Source organism: Gymnogyps californianus, chromosome 16 (genome assembly GCF_018139145.2).
Source record: "Gymnogyps californianus isolate 813 chromosome 16, ASM1813914v2, whole genome shotgun sequence".
Classification (NCBI taxonomy): Eukaryota; Metazoa; Chordata; class Aves; order Accipitriformes; family Cathartidae; genus Gymnogyps; species Gymnogyps californianus.
In genome coordinates, this window is record NC_059486.1 from 11,400,575 (window position 1) to 11,418,133 (window position 17,559).

The 17,559-nt window shown below is 39.3% G+C and overlaps 1 protein-coding gene across 1 annotated transcript in view; it reads right to left on the bottom strand.

Moving 5' to 3' along the window:
• The window catches only part of TMEM132C (transmembrane protein 132C), a 190,295-nt gene that overhangs the window by 39,412 nt on the left and 133,324 nt on the right, over positions 1-17,559 (bottom strand). The window lies entirely within an intron of this gene.

Here is a 17,559-nt window from a genome sequence, read left to right on the forward strand (position 1 = left end):
AGCATTTGAACGTGCAAAAGGGAACATAGCCAATGATTACTTTGATTTAGCAGATGCAGACCGTATTGCTAAATGTAATTCTATCATCACTCAAAAGCGAGCATCTCTTTTAAAAAGTAAGAAGAGACTGGAGCAACTGAACAAAACTACCCGTGCCTTTAATTGCTTTGTTCTGTTTACAGTTAGTGACATAAAATGATGGAAAAACGTTCTAAAGCCATTACTCAGATCTGTGTATTGGTACAAAGGCCACATTGACTTAAGGTCAGGTACAGAGGTCTGGACTCTACCCAGATTATTACGACAACAGGATCTCACTTCTTATTGCTTGTAATTTTGAATAAAAAAGTAAAATCTTATCAGCATAAACTTCCCATTTGCAAAGTCCATAAACAGCATTCTGGCTAGCAAAAAAATAAGCAACAGACACAGCCTGTTTTAGAATAAGGAGGAACCCTCCAAAAAGGACAGTGAGAAACATTTTGCTTCAAGCTGCAGGCTAACGAATGTCCTTTCTTCAGAGCTTATGGAAACAGCAATTATACTAGCAGACAAGGTAGCTTTCTGTGATCTGCTGAAGAGGGATAACCAGTCTCTGTCTCTTCATTTCCAATGTGTCTGAAACTAGGTGGAATGAAGAAACCTTATGAGCCAGTAGGTCCAGAAAGGTGTAACACCTCTGAAGGTCCTGTCACTTCTTCCACTTCTGAACAACTGAGAATCAAATTCAGATTTCTTTTAACAAATTTGTTTCAGAAGTAAATATTTACTTTACTGTATTTGTTATACTAAGTTTATCATATGCAGTTCACAATACCAATTCAAAACTTGATTTTGGAGCTGTAATAGTTTGCCACAGGCACTGAGACTAACCAAGAAATCTTATTTCCTCTCCCTTGTGGAATCAGGATCCAAGCGCTTCCATTAATATTTCTACCAGTAAAGTTCCACTGCCTGAATATCAATGCTACTTATATTTATTATTTGTATAAAAGTGACCCCATTCTGGCTCCACATGATAGCCGGATGTCAATATGCTGAGCAGTGACTATAATAAGAGACTGTTTCTACACCAAGAAGGAAAAAAGAGCAACCAGATCAACTGATTCTCAGCACATCTTGGTGAATAACTGATTCTTGTTGTTTTCCGAACAGATCTAGGAATGAGAAAAATCATTCCCACACCATCTGACACAGTTTGGTTTCGGTTTTCTTGCTGAATAAAATACTCAAAAAATACTGAAGCGTTCTAGTTTTCTTTCCATTTTATTTTCCAAAAATATTTGGGGAAATACATAGCCCCAATGTTATATCAAAACAAAACAAAAAATCAGATTACTTTTATATATAAGGTATGGACCCCCAAATACCACTTCGGCTAAATGGGTCTTGATTTGATCCCTTATGGCTCTTTTAATTTTTTTATATATAAACCCTTTGTTTTACTTTATCTTAAAACCTGTCTTTACCTAGCATAAAGCAAGGTGGAATGAGAAACCTACGGTCCTTTTCCCACAGAGAGCACAGATTCAGTTAAAGCAATGATTACTGACTCCTTAGGGAACCTGCATCCTTGGAGGAGCTTAGAAGATCCAGATACCTAAATTGTGAGGGATCAAACTAATTACCAAGTATGTTGGAGAGGCATTCCCTACAGCAGCAGCAACCAGCAAACCTTCTGCAAGGAAAAAGATGTCAGACAGATTCCCCCAAGACTGCAGACAGCGAGTACAGCCTCCAAAAGTCCCTCCTTCCACCTGTCACAAGAACGGTTACACTGCTTGAATCAGGCAGAGTAACATGCTTAGCTCACACATGACAATGTATTACACTTGCATTCAACACTTATCTTTAATGAATCAAGTCCTCAAGAAATAACTTCAAACCTTCCCTACCACCCTAAATTACTCCGACAAGATGATCTCATTAAATAATCTAACCCCCTAGGTGATGGAAAATGCAAATTAATAAGGACATGAAATAAAATCAACTGAACACTTTCATGCTTGATTGTGTCTTCCTTTACCATCTTAAAAGCTGTAAATGTGCATAGTTTGTCTTTTTTAAGTGTCTGTCATAATCGATGTGTATCAACAGTGACTGAGCCTCTAGCTGGGGGCCTCTGTTTTGTAGGAGCTGTGACACTAAATTCAATTAGGTACAGCTCACTAAAAAACCAAGTATTATGCTAATGCTGTCTCTATTTCCTGTTGCCTAGAACAGACATGGCAGGATCCAGTGGCCAATATGTATTTTCAAAGAAAGATGGTATTTCCTGCTGTGTGGAGGAAGAGTCTGTAACTGAAAATTATTTCAAAGGCAACAATTCTGGAACCACTTAAAACGTAGAAAAAGTTTTAAGGACAACTGCAGGAGATGGGAAGCAGAAGCTCACATTTCATCTTCCTATAACCACTTAAAATATAGAATAAGGACATAAAGGTGACTGGAGAAGATGGGAAGCAGAAGCCCACATTTTATTTCTCTATACTTAGACATAAATGAAACAAAAAACCTGATTTTTTTAAAAGATGCGTATGTATAACACAGGAAACTACCTGCTCCTCTTTGTGAAATTTCATTCCTTACTTTCAGTATTTTGCTAAATTGACTTAGAAATGAAAGCACTTACATAGGAAACACATTATCTAGAGAGAAAAAATTGTAGTTATGGGTTGAAATGTGAGTGATTACCTGAGATATTCCAACTCCAGCATCATTATTGGTTATTTTGAGCATAGAAAATGCAAACAGATGAAAAGCTGTGAAGTGACAGGTTAAAAGCCCTTATTCTGAGACTGACATACTTGAGAACCATCGCTGCTGTTGTTTCAGAGCATTGCTACTTATGGATATAAGTATACCTACAGATACTTATGAATACACTTACACCTGATGAATACAAGCAATAAACTGTCCTAAGTTCTCTTGAAAACTTATGTTTTTATACATTTATGCAGTCCACAAATTATACATATTTCATCTGTAGTAGACATACGACAACATCTACAATACGTATTCATACATATAATTTTTTATCTGACAAGCACTCTTAGTAGCCACGTGCTTGGAAAACAGAGTGGAGAGAAACATATTAAGAGCATTAGTTCAATGACTGTAGCTACTTATAACATTCCCAGGAAAGGATAAATATTTGTTACGGATACCAAAAGCTATGCCAATAAAATGGCCTCAGAAACCGCAACACATTCTATCCTTTCTAATCACAAAAATAGCTTTTCATTTACTCAAACATCTAAGGAATAATTGTCTGAGAAAGCCTTCAGCTATGATGAACACCTCTCATGTTTTCTCCACTGCTGAATGGTCCTATTAAGTTTATCACAGATGGGAGTGGGAATATTGGTAAAGCCTGAATGGGAGAGAAAGGCAATAGCCACCTGGTGATCTTATAATGGAATAGTTCATGGATGCTTAAGCAGCCATGGATGGAGCTATATAATATTTTCTTGCTGAAATAATTTCATGGCTTACAGTTCTCTTTTGTTGCAAAAAGACTAATATATGAAATTTGTCAATTTAAGGGCATTTTCTGGGCTCAAGATCTGTCAGTCATTTACTTTCCTTTTTCACAAGTCTGAGGAAGTTATTTGGAAATGGACTTCCAGTTAAATTGGGTTTACTCCACCATTAGGCAGAACCAGCACAACTCTGGTGATGTCTCCAGTCTGTGACGACCGTGGGAATATAGCTGGTAGTAAAAAGGCAATTTTCATTAGCAATTTGAAATTCTTCCCATGTTCATTTCAATTAAACCTGCGGCCCTGTTATATAGTTGGCTATATATCTATAATAATATCGCTGTAATAGCTGTAATCAATAGACAGTTGCAGATTGAAAATATACAAGCATATTAGGACACATGCATGGATGCACACACAATTACACACTACATGTATATATGTGAGTAATCTATATGCACACAAATACATACACAACGATAATGGAAACAAGATTATGAGGCATTCCGTGTTAATAGAAGCCACATACTTGATTACAGGCAGATAAAGACGGTACTTTTCATTTTATATATAACACATCTCTACCCCAGATATTTCTTACTGTAAATATTTTGCAAACATCATTTTTTAAAACCTGACCCCACTGAAATCAACAGTGATTTTGCCAGTGGCTTCAGTAAAGCTGAGGTCCATTCTATCAAGCATTGTGGAGTAAACCCTAAAGAGTCCTCCCTAATTTGCTTTCCTTTAGTCAGACCCAAGCACTTCTATAAACCTCCGCTGACTTCCACCTGAAGCATTGGTGTCCTACTCCTCAGACAAAACTGATTGATTTATTTGGCTGTTATGCTAATAAGATATGACAGATACAAGGCGTTTTCCACCACTTAGTGATGATCTGGATCACAGTGATACTTTTGCTGTTGTGAGTTTATCCTTTAACATGTTGCAGATGTTCACTGTGGTCGATATGAAACCAGCATCATCACTGACACAGGTGGAGCCTGTAGAGACATAGTGTGTAACAGTAGCACGAAGTCATGCTGGGCAGCAAAGATTAAAATCTTAACGTGGTTTCGGAATGATGGGGGTCAAGAACAGCTTAAAGAAGCCTTACAAGTGAGGGCCTGGTCTTTACAAATACTTATGTACGCTTCTTATTTGCTTCAGTTTGTAGTGCTATATTGTTCAGCAGTAGCAGGAAAAGCTGTCAAGGAAGTATAGTTTGATAAATTAAACTATACACTGAAGATATCCACATAGTTACAAAAAAAAGATGGCATTTTTGGGGACGTGCTTCACAACAGATCCAATTCACAATTTGTAGCTCTGGGAAAAGACTGAAGTGCCTAAGAATAGAATGCCATTTACATGCTCTTAGGTATCATGCCTGGTCTCCAGATGCTCTTCCATAAGGGCACAGGTCTCCTGTAGGTCCTGTGTCATACCTGGTAGTCCTGGATGGATGGCTCAGGCTCTACGGCATCTTTAATGGTATTAGACACCTATGTGTAGGCACCTGGATCACCACCTTCTTTCTTCTCCTTGAATTAACTTGTGCAAGTTAAGTTTCCAATCTGCCTTCTTTGTGCTTCAGCTCCCCATTTACAGAGGGGCTACTGTCCTTACTCCGTTTGTTTACAGCGGAAGTAGAAACTCTTTTACAGTCAATGAAAATACGGTGCCTACAATAACCCACTCCTGGAATTTCAGGTGGAGCCCCCAGATTCTACTGAATATGAACCAAGTTTTATATAGTGCTACAAGCCACGCTGATGATGAATAAACTGTTCAGTTTGGAAAATTGAGGTAAAATCTTATCTAGCTTGATTGTTTCAAGGGAATGGCACAGTACTGATCACAGTGTGGGGTGGCATGCACTCTATAGCTGGGGTGAAGCAATTTTAAATGCTTTATGGACTTTAAGGACTAAGTCCCAAGGACAATTTCTTGTTTTAAGTAACTGGGGTACTGCATGATACATGGATGATTTTTATGGCCGCTGTGGAGGGTTGTGAACTTGTTTTATTTGTGTAGATTAATATGTCATGGATTATTAATGAGTTACTTTCTCCTTCTAATAGGCAGTATTCATCTTCTACAAGTTCCTTAAGGTCCTCAATTTTTGGCTGTTGAGTGCACATGAGCACTTGGCTCAAGTGTGTGGATGTCAGAGCTCTGTTTAAACCACAGTGCAAGTCAAGCAGGCAGCTTCTACTAAATTATTTCAATTTAGTTTAGTCTATTTTGAAATCAGCAAGAGAAAATTCCTACTTCCTCTTTTCTTACTTTGGCTGTACACTTTCAATTTTTGAGAAGCAAAATCTGTAACAAAGACACAATAGAGATTTTTACAAAACTGCTATGAAAAAGTAGTAATAAAAATGCAAAAAATACTCATTATTATTTCACATCCTTGCCCCTAGATTATTTTTGCTTTTCAAATAGTTTATTGATTTCACTGACTTCATAGCAGGTCCATATAAGCAAAGCACATAGAGGGCAGGAACAAGATTACTGCATTAATGAGAGCAGATACTGTACAGACATCAGAAACTTACTACAGTTAAAAAGATGAGAGAGTGACATAGGAAAATTAAATTATTGATCAGATACTTGTCTAACAGACTGGTGGGCCTTATAATATATAGGAACTAAACCCAGAATATATGTAGAAGGCAGCAAAGTAAATATATAAAGTATGTATAATCACAAATGCAATTATTTCCTCCTTACTCAAGCAAAAACATGTTTTACCTTCAGGGGTTGCTTTGCAAGATCATGCTGGCTAGAGGTTCATGGCTAGAGAAGCATCTTTGAAATAGGTTGCTATGATCATTGTATAAGTCAGTGATATGAAGAACAAAGGGATCAAATCCATTTGTTTAAAGCGGTATTTTATTTGTAGTGTAACCTGGAGCAACCACAGTGACCATTATCTTTATCTGAGCATCACACAGCAACTTACAACACTGAAAGAGGCTTGAAAAAAATTTGTGTGCTTGAAAGCGTGGCTGTTTTTTCTAACTCTATTGGATGGCTTAATAAAAGGCACTACCTCTAGCCACAAACCTTGCTTCACTTACAATTTTACTCTTCACGACTAGAACAACATTGCCAGTATTGAGTAGGGGAGATTGGCATTCATGTTTAAGCAGGGAATTTTCCTTTATAAAGAATCAGCAGTAGAGAATGATCCTGTAAGCCAAATACTTACATTGTAACATAAGAAATATTAACTACCGTGTCCATTTTAAAGATGAGCAAACTGCTGTGGACCTGAGTGTTGCCAAAGATCCAAAAGAGGCAGAAACTAACTCCAGACATGTGGCTCCCAGTCCATCAGACAATTCCTATTTTTGCGTATCAGAGTCTCCCAGTGCTTAATGAGTAGTCCATAATTTGAATGAGGTAAGAGCAGTGAGGAGGAATTACTGAGTCTCGAAAGACTTATTTATTACCACACGAAGCTCACTCCTGAAGCTTCCAGGCATTCTTAAAACATATGCCGCAGGATACCTCGTGCCAGCTGGCAGCTCCACTGTTAGTCACTGCTTTTCAATGCTTGCAATTGACATTTTGTTCCAGATCCAGAATCTAAAACATAGTCTTCTCTGCTGGCTCAATTGAAGCTTCAAGGCATATAAAAACTTCTTGGTATTGGCACACAGGCATGTAGTACCCTATACAAAATGATTCCAAAGTACATCCAGGTCTTAGACTGATCGCTCTGGTTTCTGCTGCTGACATAATATATGCAGCAGGAGGCCTTCTACCTTCTGTTAGCTCTCCAAAATGAGAACTCAAGATCACGAAAAGGTTATAGCAAGCCTTTTGGATTTCACTCAATTGTGCACTGTTTCAGAACACAAAAGGAAGAGAATTCACCTTTAAATCACACAAGGTGATTTTGTCCACATGCTCTTTCCCCAGCTACATCCTGGTAAAATCTGGTTTATGCAAATGAAAATAAAAGTGTTAGGCCAAGGTAAAAAATTTCCACATTAAAGAAAAAAAGAAAAAAAGAGATAAAGTAGTTCTCCCTGGAATGGCATATTGAAAGTAAAACTCAATAATGAACCTGAAGGTTTGAACTGTCAGAAGTAGTTTGGTGATAGAAGGCATAGATAAATGGGCTATGCTGCAAAACCATGCTATACGTAAGCACATTATGTGGCGCAGTAACACACTGGTGTGTTTTTCAATACTGAATTTACAGGCTAATGTTTCCCTCTATCATTTTCTCAAACTCCCCAGTGAACTTGAATTATTTTTTTTACACTTATTTAGTTTAATCAAAATACTCATTTCACAATCTCCAGAACATGCAGCGCTCTGGTCCTATAGGGCCTTGGAGAGCAGAGTACAACACAGCCACTAATCCTGATAGTGACAGTCAGCATTCAATATTCAACTACTGTAATTAATAAAACTGCACTGTTGCTATTTTTCACTAATAGAGGATTTCCAAAAGCAAATTGCAGCAATAAATTACATCACTACAGCCTATATTATTGTTCTGTGAGGTAACAAATCTTGCAGAAAGACAATCAGCTTTGCTAGAGGAAAAAATACAGAGGACAAATCAGATGACTAGGACCTGATTAAAATTAATGTCAGTGTTACTTTTGTTTCCATTTGCTTGCTGAAATTCCCTCTCTCACCAGCGTGCTGGCTTGCTGATGCTCATGCTATGGTGCTGGTGCTTTAAATATTAGGCATGATTTGTTTCTGAGGGGGAAAACAATCTTGATACGTTCACTGTCTGTGCCGATCTACATTGCCAGGCCCTGCAGTTTAACTATGGTCTAAAGCACGCATCACAGCAATGGGGCCACTGCCACAGTGTAGAAGTTTTGGTCTGTTAATTCATTTAGCATATGTGCATCAATCTGGAGAGCTCAGGCATTGCAGAAAGGCCTTTGCATACAGTCCATCTAGCTTAGCAAACTAGGTTTTGTTAGTAGCCCAAGTTTTGGTACTGTCTTGGTACTCTTTTGATGCTGGGATTATGAATAGATCAAATCCCATCGCCACTGCTGGTCCCCATGTCTTTATAGCAGCTGCTGCACAGGTAGGCAAAGAGAAAGAGCCAGAAGCAGGGTGCTAGCTTTCTCCCCAGGACTGTACTGAACCCTGTCCTAGGTTTTAGTGTTTTATCTCCCTCAAGCAGAACTACTGAGTTTGAAGTACAGATTCCTAATGAATTCCAGGACAAACACCCTCACTGATGAGAGTCTGGCTGGATAATGAACTGTAAACTGAAAGCAGGGTAAGGCAAACACGCATCTAATAGTAAGCTGAAGGTGAAAATTTGCTGGGTTTTTTAATGCTTGGGGTAGCTCATTATAACACTGAGGCTTATAAAAGTCCTGGTGATTTTTTCCCCATGCTCACTCATTATATTCCATTAGAGTAAAGCATCTCCTTGTTCACTGTCCAAGCTGGAGCACCTCAGGACTTCATTAATTAGAGTCCAGCCTAAACAATTCATAATTCTGCTAGGTGAATATTTCACCTGATTCTGAAGAATGAGGTATTCCCCAGAAATATTAAAACTCTCTGTACAGATCAAAATCATCATTAGACGCTGCCAATTAGGAGAAATTGTTCCAGGTTTTCGCTATGGGTCACAGCTAACCTACTTAATGCTCAAGCTGGCTGAGCAAGTGCTGTGTTTGCAAACATACCTGGTCTGCTCTGGCAGACACTGTTCAGTCTGTCATCTCTTTTAAGTGACAGCATGAGAAGGTAGAGACCATTTACTCTCCAGGATAAACCACAAATGTTTGTTGTGTGGAATAAGTTTGGGCAGTGCCTGGGCTTGTATTTATCAGTTAAGTCAAGACAACTGATCGTTAGCTAAAGCTAATGAGAAAGCACTAGTTCAGATGAAAACTAGTATATTAACTTCCATAGAAGAGGGTATGATCTAGCAATTGAGACTGCTGAGTTCAATTCACCTTCCAGCTCTGCCAGCACCTCATGAACAAAGTCGTGCAATGTTCTTCCATTTCCCTTTACATTTCTTTCAAGTCCTTCACAGCAGAAGTGCAGTGCTGCAGGAGATTCAGAATCAGGCATAGCATTTGCCTCCCATTCTTGCCCATGGGTGAACTCTGGTCCAAGTCTGAATTGCTTAACACACGCTACAGTCTTACAAATTAGTAACTTCTCTGCCTTTAAATTCCAGTTCTGTTTCAGCTGCACACTTTTGCAGAATATCAGCCTCTGAAATTGGTCTCCTGCTCCTGCTGAGAAGTGCTTCTCTGCCCTCCTCCATCTGATCTGGCAGTGAAGGCAGCAGGGGAGGGCACGTAGGGTGAATACAGCCCTTAGCAGCTACAGCATCAAAATACACAGCCCTGGAATGTCCTTCTCAAGCACTATCATCTGGGTCCAGAGCTCACTTTCTGCTGGCTCATTATTATGGCTCTGCATGGTTTCTGCTCACATGTGTGTGGCAGCTGTGAAATTGCCTTTGTGGTTATGTTAAACAATGAGAATTTTAATCAGCTGTCATTTCAAATATAAACTGTTATTTAAGATGTCTTCTTCTGATGGAGCAGTATCACAAACCTGAACCAATACTTAAAGCAGTCCCCAAATCCTGCCCAATAAATCACAAGAACAAAAGAATCTCCAGACTTCACGTTACACAATGCAGTGCCATGAACCAATATCAAAATTATCTGCAGCAAAATGTGGACTTGACTCAGGCTAACTTGCAATGCTGAGGATCAGCGTAGAAGCACCTGGCTATCTCCATGCAGCCCTGCACTGGGCCACGCTGTCAGAAGAAAGAGCCCATGACAGCACTCTTCTAACACGCACAAGTGATCAGCATCAAGCATGGAGTGGCTGGGGGATCTCGGATCCCTATGCCCGCTACGTTAGGACAAAAGTAGGATCCTATGTCCCAGTGTCAGCTGCGCTGTCCCTCCTTTCCCATTCATGGAGCTCAGCTTCATCCATCCTTGAACAACATCTTGACTTTCATTTGGCTTGGCTTGCAGACTGAGAAGTTTCTAGAGGTTTCGGACCTGTCTGTCATTTGTCTGTGCAGCATTTAGTGCTGTGAGACACTCCTCTTCGAGGGCAGCATTTAGGTATTACCACAACACCACGCGTCCAATAATTGAGTCGCGGGCTGTCTCACTGCACACACTCGTTGTTCTGCAATTTTTGGTTTGGTTTGCAGGATTTCTCTCCTGCCGAGGCTGAGAAGCATATACATTAAGCCTCATATTAATATGTCTCTACTACAGGCAGGAAAATTAACAAAGAAAACCAAAAGTTATTTATATGGCAGAGATCTTTAAAAATCTGGAAGCTAGCTGACCCCATCTCTCCTCAGCATTTTAAAAATCTCAAAGTAATCCATTCAATAGCATTGTCAGATACGAAGGATGCTGGAAGAGGAAATTATACATGTGTTGTGCTGCATAGAAAATGACATACAACTCGATCCAATGGAAAAATTAATTCCAGCCAGCTGAGATAGCCTTATTGATCCATTCTCATTTCCTGCAAAAGGTAGGACTGAATGTGATTGTAGTAAAGAAAAAGAAAACAGAAGCTAGAAGCAAAAGTGCAGGGGTTGTAGAAATGATGACTGGGACTTAAAAAGGCACTGTTAAATTGAGCCATTTTGAATTCTTTACGTTGTCTGCATCTTCTGACCAATTTAAGATCAATGAACAGCAGTCCATCCTTTTCTTTGCTTTTGTTTCCTGATGGGCAGACAAGAAAAAAGCCAATTTTTAACAGATAAGATTAATCGATAAGCATTGCTAGTCACAGCTCAACACACTATGTGACATGGCCAATTTATAAGCAGGTATGCAGGCTCCTGAGTTCATCTGGTACAAATATAGAGCAATGACATAAACTTTAGTGAAATTATATCCACCATAAATCTAAAGGAAGGAATGCTATCCTCGTTTAAACAATTGTAACGTGCCATGATAGAAATTGTAGGCATATAAGCGATCTCGGTTACTGCTTCTCCCTTAGCATCAGAAAATTGTAACTCTGGTCCTTCACGCAGAGCACTCAGTCTTGTAACTGAACTCTAAAACCTCTTGACTTCATGGTATTATTTAGGGCTTCACAGTTGATTTAAGTTGTCCCAGTTAGTATTACTAACAGCAATAGGATAGTTTTACATCAAATAAATTTCCTTCAACTCACAGTGTTTATTTGATGCGATTCATCATTAAATTATCTGAGACAATATCTGTCAGCTGGAAAGTTTGATACGTAGATTATCTGTTCGTTTGTTTGTGATAAGCAAATCAGGAAACAGATGTGTTTACATAGCCTCAGATTTTATCTTCTGGAAAGCTCCTCAGTGCCTGTTGCCCCCTGCTTCATTCAAGACTGAAAGATTAACAGGAGTGAGAATTCTGCACCTCTGTGACCTTGAAACAGATAGAGCTTTACGGTGTGAAGTCACAGACTGTGCAGGGATGAAAACTCTATTTATTTAGGTCCATATTTTAAAATGGTATTACAGGGACTTCATTACAATGAAATACCTTAAAAAATCTTTACCTTAGGGAATAGCATACATAAATGTGTATATAAAACAAACATTGCTTTGGGAGCCAAATTTTCGATCATCTGTGTTTTAATGGAAAGGAAGTTAACAAGCATACATAAAAATGTCAAAAAGTGGTTTTGGCTGAGTCACAGCTCTGCATCTTATATGTCCATTCACTAACTTTTGCAGTAGAACTATCAATATATTGAGTTGTGAATGTAAAGAAAGGTACATGCAAACCAAGCACTTCCTAATGAAACAACTTACCACCGAGCAAAAAGTATGTGTGGAATTGTACTGCCTAAGGAGAAGCCGAGGAGAATCTCAGCTAGACACTATTGCTGGGTTTGCCAGGGTACTCTACATAAAACCTCTGAACTTGGATTAACCAGCAGTTCACAGGATGCTATTATGCAAGGAAAAGACGCAGTTTACATCAGTAGAAAGGCAGGACATGTAGAGACAGATTATATCTTTTATTAGACCCACTGATACAGCTGGGGAGAAAAGAGAAACTTCTGAGCACGCGAGGTGTGAAACAGCAGCAACAACCTTTAAGAAATGCCTGAGAGCTGTTCCAACTTCGATTTGCTTGTAAGCAGTTATCAATGGATTATAGAGCCTGTTGAATGACACCTAAAAGACCCACTAAAAATTCAGTATTAGTGTTATCTTAAAGACGAAATATGCATGGATGAGCAAGTTACATGGCTTCCCATGGTGACAAATGTCTTTTGGAGTAAATTCAGACTAGAACTCTCAGAATAGACTCCTGACATTGGGTCTATGCTTCAGCACTTTAAATACCTGGATTTCATGCAAGTCATAGTTAGAGATAAACTAATTCAGAGGGAGTTTACCCTGCTGTTGAAGGACTACTACTTCAGTTCCATATACAGGGACCCAGACGGTCTTGCATAAATATGAAACCATTGATTCCCCATCTTCCTCCCATGAAGGAGTTCTCCCTTAATATTAGTGTGCCTTACTGGCATCAAACAATGAACTTATGCACAGGTCTTCTACCTTGCTCTATCCCAAAGTAAAATTTAATAGTGTTAAAAATACGTATTATCCATTTAAAGCATGAAAAGAAATCTCTTGCTAAATTTCCTAAAACATGGTCTCATGTTGAAGACAAACATATAGACTTCTTCAGTGGGACTTGTGTGTGTGCACATGCTACAAATGTGAACAATTTTGGTTTTGTTTTTTAATCTAGTCAAGTGGCAAAATCAATATAGTTGGCTACATTTCCTCATGACAGGATAGAAATTTGAGGAAAATGTGGAAAGTAAGTTAAGCAACCTTGTACACCTTAATTGGCAAGTTCTGAGGTTACTTGTGATTAATTGAGGAGGTTTTCAAAAGCAGCTTAGCAGATAATTAATTAAGCTCCTATGAAAGCACTTTCCTAATTGATCCTGCAACAAGTAACATGAAATAAAAAATGCCAGAATAGGGCACAACTCAGACAGTAGATTTTCTCTACTGGAAGATTAAATTTTTGGGGTAGATTTTTCCTGCCAGCAGACAGTGGGATACATTTTCTGTTTTGCCTTAAGAAATCTTTTTATTTTCTTATTTAACTCTCCTACCTGATGAATTTTTCAATCCCCAGTTTCTGTAGCTGTAGTATTTCGCAGCTGTTGTGATTTAAGTGAGTCAAGAGATCTGAAGGAGGGATTGTGTGCCTGAAAGAGCATCTATCTTTCTCCATCTGTATCAGATGGTCTAATAGATGACATTATCTCTTTACAAATCTTGCCTCAGTTAATTATTGCTATTCAATGATGGAAATATAACATATAAATTTAATCTCATACTTTGAGTGAGACATATAGAATCTCATACAGCCTGCATGAAAGACATATTGGGTGGATGGTTGCACCAAGTGTCATACTCAAGAGTTTGGTAGTGAGAGTACTACATATGTCTGACTAGGATCTATTTTTGATGCATCACTCCCCACAGTACTTAACTAAAATTCTGGTATGTGAGAGTTAGAAAGCAACAGAACCAGTTAGAATTACATTTTTCTAACTTTTCTGTCTCATTTTTCTCTCTAAATACCTTGAAGGGTGAAATGTCCTCCAAAATTACTCAGATTGATTAACTTCTGAGCTCAGGAAAAAAATATACTTAGCTCAAATTTACATCTCATTTTTTCTGGGAAAAAGTTATTACACTTATTCTCAGCCCAGTAGTTTTGATCTCTCTTGCTCCTTTTATTTCACTGTAATGTTCACTGTAGCAGCATCACTGCGTTGTTGTTTCTTACTTGTATACGCTATTTACCGTAGTAGTTAGGCACACAATACAGATTCTACTAAAATCCTCTCTTTTGACTGTATGATGAATTTCCATTCATTTTTCAGCAGCTGTATCCTACCACTTGCTCCACTGATCCAAGTCCTATAAGGCTCCTTTAAAATTCCAGGTTAAGTTCTTCCTGACAATTCTATAATCTCTTTCATTCCAAAATACTGTAGCAACAATTGCACTAACCTTTTGAAGACCCACTTATTTTTCATCTTACTACTTTTCTGTAACGTAATCAGGCATAGGGCAATAAAAGATACATGATCTTTCTTGCTTCATAAGTGTGCTGGTTTTGCCTGGGATAGAGTTAATTTTCTTCATAGCAGCTAGTAGGGGGCTATGTTTTGGATTTGTGCTGGGAACAGTGTTGATAATACAGGGATGTTTTAGTTACAGCTGAGCAGTGCTTACGCAGAGTCAAGGCCTTTGCTGCTCCTCACACCACCCCGCCACCGAGGAGGCTGGGGGTGCACAAGGAGTTGGGAGGGAACACAGCCGGGACAGCTGACCCCAACTGCCCAAAGGGATATTCCATACCATATGACGTCATGCTCAGCATATAAAGCTGGGGGAAGAACAAGGAAAAGGGGGACGTTTGGAATGATGGCGTTTGTCTTCCCAAGTAACCGTCACGCGTGATGGAGCCCTGCTTTCCTGGAGATGGCTGAACACCTGCCTGCCGATGGGTGGTGAACGAATTCTTTGTTTTGCTTTGCTTGCACGTGCGACTTTTGCTTTACCTATTAAACTGTCTTTATCTGAGCCCACAAGTTTTCTCACTTTTGCTCTTCTGATTCTCCCCCCATCCCACCGGGGGGGAGTGAGCGAGCGGCTGTGTGGTGCTTAGTTCCCAGCTGGGGTTAAACCACGACAGTAAGTTTGGAATGGCACACAAGACACGCTTTACTCTGTGAGTCAGAGACAACCTTTATGTTATACTCAAACCAAGCAAAAGTTTTCTGCTTTCATCCTCAAAAGACTGACTAGGATGCCCATCAGACCAATGGCAGAGACTCAATCAGATCCTACCTCCTAATCCAGTACGGTATCTTTGGGCAGCTCCTTCTTTCCCTTTTTTTGGCCACCTTTAAAAATTCTGAATGACAGATTTTACTTTTGATGTTTGCTGTAGGAACACTCCATGCTTAAATCAACAAAATCTACTTTACCCTCTAGAGGATTATGAAACACACTTGCTGATAAACAGCGAGATCTAATTTCTGCGCACAATAATGCGCTGTTGCTTTACAGTGTGTAGTTGAGATAAAGACTGTGGTCTGACTTCTCAGTAGATACAGTATCACTCTCTCTTTTCAGTGTGACTCTTGTTTCTGAGCAGGAGAACTGCCAGGTAATCAGCTCAGCTAGAGATTAATGCCTAAATGAAGAAAGCACCCTGGCTGGATATGCAGTGTTAGCTAACAGAAAACTCTGAAAATTCCCTTTATCTACTAATATGCTGCTAGCAAAGCCAGTTTTGCATTGGTATCCCATCTGACTGGATTCTGTTAACACAGTATATTTTGGCTCCAGCCATGTGTTATCACAAGGTACAGAAATGAGATAAACACAAGAAAGCTTTGCAAAGAGAAAGGTTTAATGATTTCATTGTTTGAACCCTTTGCACAACCCAGAGTGTCTAATGGTACATTTGTTGGGAATAAAGGATCTCACCTTATATGATTTATACAATGCTGAATTCATTCATTTAGACCTTCAGTTCTTACAGGAGCCCTTGTAGGTAAATGAATTTTAATCGAGAATAGAAACAAGTCTGCAAGTAAATCTTGAACCTTCTATGCAAGTGCGACGGCATTAGACCCTTATATGAGATACTGAAAAAAAATCTTGATTCCCTCACATATGGAATACAGAGAAGCAGCTGATGAATTCTTTCAAGAAATGAACAAGAAGACGTTAAGCCTGCCAGTAGACAGATGCCTATCATTTGGTACTGGAAGGCATCTATCTCAAAATAAAATCTGACCACAAAAGCCTTCCTTACGCACATTCTCAAGTCTTTAGAGGACAGATGCTTAAATATGTATTCCCTGTTTAACTCCACAGGTAATGAGGACAATTATTTCCCTCTCAGAAATGTAGCACAGGCTTTCTGCTGACTTAACAGACTTTGGATCAGGAAATTCCTGGGCATGACCTCATTTGATATGAGCCACAGTTTTACTCTTCAAAGGGGAAGAATATATTGAAGACTAGGACTTCCAGGAAATAATACTCATCTAATTATCTGCTGCAAACCACTGAACACTGTTCAAAGAAAAGACTGCCAGAATTTCACCACCAAGATTATGCACAGGAGAGGCAAGATTCACAAGTGGGATGGATATGTCTCTCTTCTTCCAAATCCTGAGCTCTAACATTGACTAATGGTAGCATGTGCAGTTCCTCTATTAATTGCCGCTTGGTCCTGTTCTAGGCAGCCGGCAGTTTTTTGCTTCCTGAGGTTCGGCAGGACTTCCAAAATAAATGCTCGGTGCCTGCTTCACCTGTCAGCATGGAAAAAGTTCTCAGCATGTACCTAAATCCCACAGAAAATAAAATGCATACCTAAAAACAGTGCACCTGAGATGTTGGAGACTCCAGTGAAATTTCTTGTTTGCTTGACTCGGAGCACGAATTTAATCCTAGGTTGTTCACTCGCAGCAGAGGGCCCTAACTGCTAAGTCTCAGTGCTCCCACTGTCCCAGCCTCGCTTTGCAGAAGTAATTGTGTCTTCACTGGGCCAGAGGAAGAGGAGGAGACTCTGCTTCCACAAATCACATTTGTGAGCCTTGTAAAGACAGGCAATGGGAATGATTTCACGGGGAGGTAGGTAGCCCACAACTGGTGCTACAACACTGAGCAGAGCAAGTAGATTTTAACACAAGGCATTTTTCCACATGAAAGTCTATACTTCATTTTTCTTAAATATATTATTGAGGCTATGATTATTTTCTGCTTCTTCCTTGAAACCACAGGTTCTTACACTATTAGGGAAACAGCCAGCAAAATTAGCATCAGCCTCAGCCTAGTAAGGACCAAGCAACTCACACTTCAGCAGAAGGTGCTCGAGGCCCTCTCAAGTTGCCCTACAGCTTGCAAGTTCAAGCCATGTAATGGCAATTAGAAATGGGAAGGTAAATCTACTTGGCTTTGTGTTACCAGCTGGTAGCCTGGAAGGAACCATGCATGACAGAAATTCAGGATTTA